Source organism: Myotis yumanensis, unplaced genomic scaffold, assembly GCF_028538775.1.
Source record: "Myotis yumanensis isolate MYYU_CA2020_CCGP unplaced genomic scaffold, mMyoYum1.0.hap1 SCAF_2, whole genome shotgun sequence".
Classification (NCBI taxonomy): domain Eukaryota; kingdom Metazoa; phylum Chordata; class Mammalia; order Chiroptera; family Vespertilionidae; genus Myotis; species Myotis yumanensis.
The window spans coordinates 65,815,012-65,821,011 of record NW_027223753.1 but is presented as its reverse complement, the minus strand read 5'-3'; the positions used below and the strand labels follow the sequence as shown (position 1 = coordinate 65,821,011).

The 6,000-nt window shown below is 40.0% G+C and overlaps 1 pseudogene; it reads right to left on the bottom strand.

Moving 5' to 3' along the window:
• Positions 1–210: 210 nt before the first annotated feature.
• LOC139002427 (protein FAM200C-like) overlaps positions 211–6,000 on the bottom strand; it is a 53,274-nt pseudogene continuing 47,484 nt past the window's right edge.

Here is a 6,000-nt window from a genome sequence, read left to right as displayed (position 1 = left end):
AGCATGCAGTAAGTGCTTAATAAGTAGCAGTAAGGATTTGGAGGACCATTTCAAACTTTTATTCCCCAAACTTTTATTCCTATACAATCATACTTTACTCATTGTCTATTTTTTCCCTTTTTTTAACAGCAAAAATATCTTTTTTTAACCCACCCCCGTGTTCCACTTACCATCTCCTTTCCTATGCCCATCTCTACAGTCCAGAATCTGTTAGTTCAGATGTGATTTAAGAAGACTTTTAGTCACAGGCATCTCCTCTGCCACTTCCTCTTTCCATCTTCTGACACTGCCCCAAAGAGAAGGAGCAACAACTGCATCGAAGAAACTCTCTGTTGGTTTTATCTTTCCACCTGGGCCCCACGTGCAGGCTGAGTTATTTTCGCTCAATGTGGCGTAGAGACATGAACCCTAAAAAGAAAACGGGAAACATTTATTTTCACATGAAATAATGTTTCTTTGTCATGAAAATTAAGGAAGAGATGATGAACTCTTCAGATTCTTTTTTAGTGGGTTTCCAAGTGATGGTTGCTCCTTCTGACAGTCAGCTCTGTAGCTGTTGCCCAAGCAGCATTGTGCTACTTACTTATAGAACAATGAATATCCAATTAAAATGCAGTCTTTAAAGGTATAAATAGGCAGAAAAGGCCACTTAGAAACAAAAAAGTCAGCAAAAATGCCATGGTATAAAGTTGTATCCTTAGAGTCTTTCCTCTCATAATGCTTTTGATAACAAACCATGAAGTTAAAGTAAAACCTGCTCAGCAGCAAAGAGTTCTGTTTTTCTATACTGACACTGTGACCTACAATACCACAAGTAGTCACAGAGTGAAACAGAGTCAGAGTTATAACCCAGAATTACTTATTCTTTCACACAATAAGCACTTTTGAGCACCTAAGCTCTGCAAAGCATTAAGAGACATTCAGGTGAACATTGGTGAAGAAAATGGTCATAGTTTTACTTCATGGAGCTTAGAGTTGACGAGTCAGACAACAAACCATCAGCAAACAAGTGACATAATGATATACATACATACAGTGATAAATTCCACCAAAGAGAGAGGTTGGTGTGGGCAACATACTTAGATCGGATGTTCCAAAAAGGCCTCTCTGAGCAGGGGCTGGGTCAGCCAATGACTGTAAAATAACGGGTCAGCCCGGGGGAGAGTCAGAGGAACAGAGATCTAGGTAGAGGAGAAACCAAGTACAAAGGCTTTGAGACAGAACAGACTTGGTGTGTAAACAGACAGGAAGGAAGAGGATACAGTAATCTGACAGATTTACCTCCAAATCTTGGCTTTGCTGTATATTTGTTGAGCAAGTTATTTTGAAGTAGTGAATATTATGGTTAGAAGTCTGAACTATAGAGTCAAGTCAACAGGGATCACTTGGCTTAACCACTTTTCAGATGTGTGTTCTTTAATTACTTAACTTCTCTGTTACTTAATTTCCTTCTCTGTAAAATTGGGTTAATAATACCTAGTTTATTAAATTTTTGTGAAGATTATATAAGGTTAAATGTAATCATGTAGAAGAGGAGTTATTGCATAGGAAGCGAGGATAATAAATGTTAATTACTCCTATTATTCTTCTTATAATTATATTATTCTAATTATAATTAGAGGGCTGGTGTACAAAATTCGTGCACGGGAGGGGGGTCCCCTCAACCCAGCCTGCATCCTCTCCAATCTGGGACCCCTCGAGAAATGTCTGACTGCCTAAACCGGCAGACGGACATCCCCCTCACTATCCGGGACCACTGGCTCCTAACTGCTCACCTGCCTGCCTGCCTCATCACCCCTAACTGCCCCCCATGCCAGTCTGATCACCCCTAACCACCTCTGCTGGCCAGCTTAATTGCCCCCAACTGCCACCCCCTGTCAGCCTGGTCAGCTCAACTGCCTACCCCTGCCATCCTGGTTGCCCCTTACTGCCCCCCCTGCTGGCCTGTTTGCCCCTAACTGCCCCCACCCCGCGAGCCTGGTCACCCCTAATTGCCCCTCTCTGCTGGCCTGGTCACCACTAACTGCCCCCCCTGCTGGCCTGGTCACCCCTTACTGCCCCCCTGCTGGTCTGGTCGCCTCCAACTGCCCCCCCTGCCAGCCTGGTCACTCCCAACTGCCCCCCTTGCCAGCCTGGTCACCCCCAGCTGCCCCCCCCCCCCCATCGGCCTGGCTGCCCCACGCAGCCTGCTGTTCAGTCATTTGGTCATCCCTCACTAACCCCCCTGCAGGCCTGGTCACCCCACACAGCCTGCTGTTTGGTCATCTGTCCAGTCGTTTTGGTTGTGACGGCCCCTGGCTTTTTATATATTAGGATGATGCTAGTATTATTATTACTCTCTGAGCCTCACAGGGTTAAAATTGAGATATTGCTAAAATAAAGCCTAACTGGTAGGAATTTGTTGAGAGTAATATAAGATAATATAGGTAAAGTTATTAGCATATATTGCCTAGTACATATCACTCAAGGCTCTGATAGCTATTACTACTGTGTCATTGTTTTTAATTAATAGTAGTATTGGCTATAAGTTAAAACTAGTATCAAATCTATACATTTTCTAAATGTACTGAACCCAAAATATTCTTAGAGTATTGAAATATTCTTAGAACTGAGCTTTAGCCAACATTCCATTTGGTTCAAGTCCATAGTCTATACATAAAAAAACACATTCGTTACAATCAACTTTTCATATTTGTTTTTTTTTTTTTTTTTTTAATATATTTTATTGATTTTTTACAGAGAGGAAGGGAGAGAGATAGAGAGTTAGAAACATCGATGAGAGAGAAACATCGACCAGCTGCCTCCTGCACATCTCCCACTGGGGATGTGCCCGCAACCCAGGTACATGCCCCTGACCGGAATCGAACCCGGGACCCTTGAGTCCGCAGGCAGACGCTCTATCCACTGAGCCAAACCGGTTTTGGCAACTTTTCATATTTGTTGCAATGCCATCCTCACTTGTCTCCTATAAGTGCTACTTTTACCACTCAAGGACCTAAATGCATACCTAAATGTGCTTGTTCGTATTTGTCACTTAACTTGTTAATACCTTTCCTTTTGGCTTCAGAGGGAGAAGAGAGAACAGTTAGATATGGCCCATTTCCAAACTTCAACCATCTCAATCTCATCAACTTGTATCATAAATAAGGGAGTAAAGGAGTCATTGGTGCAAGGTAAGAGCTGAAGTTTGTTTCACCATCATACACCAGTCAATTTAATTGAAATTCATCTTTTGTTTTGTGTTAGATATAGTTAACAAATAACCAAATAAGATTTTCCCTTTTCCGAACTCTTATCTCTCACATCAACTCTCTGTATATATTTGATGAAAGAAGGTATTAAAGCTCACCAGAATGATGTGAGGAGACATAGAAGTCAGGGTGGAGGTGTGAGTTTTTAAAGAGTGGGTTTCTTTTCTTTTTTTTTAAGTTTCTTTTTGCTGATTTTTAGAGAGAGAGAATGGGAGAGCGATAGAGAGGTAGAAACATCAATGAGAAACATCAATTGGCTGCCTCCTGCATACCCTCTATTGGGAATCGATTCTGCAACCCGGGCACTTACTCTAACCAGGAATCAAACTGGGACTTTTTGATTCCTGGGTTGACCCTCAACCACTGAGCCTCATTGGCTGGGCAGGAGTGGATTTCTTATGGCTGAAATGCTTGCATTTCAGGATTTATGGCTTTTCAGGCTTCACATTATTTAAAAATGCATTTCTAGGACACTTTAATGAAACTGCAAAAGTCCCTGATTCTAAGACACACTTATTGGTAATTTTTCCCATTAAATAAAGCAAGGGGACACCTACGATTTATTTCCTTAGAACTCATGCATTCACTTTCTCACCAATGTAATGAAAGGAGCTCTGGAACTGAAATCAGAAAACCCAGCTGACTAAACCTACTAACTATGAAACCTTGGACAAGTTGCTTAAATTCCTCAAAATGTTTATTTCTCTATGTCCAGAGTGGTAGAGTTGAATTATATGATCTCCAAGTTTATTTCCATCCATAAAGCTTTAAGCCTTCGATTGTAATCAATTCTATGAGCTCTCTCAGTTATTATGTCCTGAATTTTGATGAAATACATATTTCTAAGTACTGAATAGAGGCCAACTCTTATGAATGGAAGGGTACTGTGAAAGCAATAGTCTTTGTAATAACATCATTGTTTCATCAAGCATAAGTCAAACCCAAACCTTAACTTGCCAATAACTGCTGGCTGCTCTCAATGTATGCATGTGTACATAGCACACCTGTGTTAAGCACCTTCCCCATTGAGCATGATTATTTCAGGGTACGATTCCCTTAAAGTGGGTCTAGGGCAGGGGTGATGAAAACGCTACCACCATCTTTCACTATGCTTGTATGCTTGGGAGGGGTCTTTAGGTTACAATTTGTCAAAAAATATATAAGGTGGTTTAGAGTCCTTTTTTTTTCTTTGTCTTCTGACTACCCCACTCAATTTATAATCTCTTTGTCATTTGAAGTGAAAAGCACATAGAGAATAAAAGCAAAATCACCTTTTATACTAAAGCATTAAGCTTATCCAAGGATAACGTTCACATTTTTTGCCTTTCAGGATAACATGTAGGTACTGAAACTGTTTACTTTCCTTTTTTTCAACCCTCTTGCTGCAGGGATGGGGCACGGGATTTAATTAGTGTGCCATTGAGTTCATTCAGCAAGAAATGTAGAGAAGTGGCAACAGCTGAACAATATTCTTTATCAATGTGCTGGGGAAGAAGAGGCTGTCTGCGGAGCATTCTTTTCATACTTTGTAGCTCTAAAAGTAGCCAGTTAATTAGATTCCATGGTTACTGCTATTGTAATATCTGCTTATTTGAAGTGCAAAGATAATCATCAATTGTACACTCTTGACTACACTATTAATGGCTTTAATACCCACATTGTGTTTACATTTTGCATTGCAACGAACACTTAGCTATTGTGGTTTTTAACATGTAGTAATTCAGTGAATACTGTCTCCATGCAATGCCCTTGCCATCTCATTCTGCAGCATTAAGTGTTGTTTTTCTAGTGAGGTCTTGAAATGTGGGGCATTATGTATGAGTTATGCTAATTTGTTAGGGCAATGAATACATTAATTTCATTAGTAAATGGCCTCAAAGCAATAATTACCAGTGTAGGTGTGTCAGAAGCGATCATGCTCAGTTTTGCTAGTTAATTACTAAGATTTTGTTCTGAGGGGCCCAGATTTGACATCCAGCTTCAATTTAGCCATAAATAAAGTCCTGAAGTATGTAGGGATGAAGAAAGGAAGCCAAGAACTTGTTTTGCACTTACATACTTCCACTTTTTGTCCAGTGTAACTGCCAATAAGATGCCAAAATAATTAATGTCAGTAATATAAAGTTTTAGTATACCCTAAAAAAGCACATTTTGTTAAAAATAGCGATTACGTTTTCTTGATACCCTTCTTTGCTTACATAACTGGATTTTAAATGATCCACAAAATAGTGTGTAACTTGCTAAGATGAATTCCACTTAGAGTTGTTGTCTGCAGTTCATTTTCAAAGCTAAAGTCACTTTATTTTTTTTGAAATAAATGGAATTTTCCTCTAATGGATTAATTGGCTCCCCGAGCCTGCTATATTATTATACTACTTGAACCATTTGCTGCTAAGCAGTAATAGTAGACCCCATATTCCAGTATTAATTTCCACAAAAATCTGACATTCTTTTTATAATCATACACCTGTTGGAGCCATTTAATGCGTATCCATTTGCTAAAACGATGAGTGGAGGTCGTTTAAAACTGAGCAATCACTGGAGCTGTTTGTGGAATGTTGGAATACTAAACGAGGCTCGGTGTCCTGGTGTTCTGCTCTAATGGGAAAATAATACTCTCCCAAATTGGTTGAGGAAAGGAATACAGTGGAGTTTGAAAAGCAGATGACACATATGTGTCCAGAAAGAACATGTGAGCCACGAGAAGGAAAGGGGCAAAGCAAATGCAGGCAAAAGGATAGAAGACGAA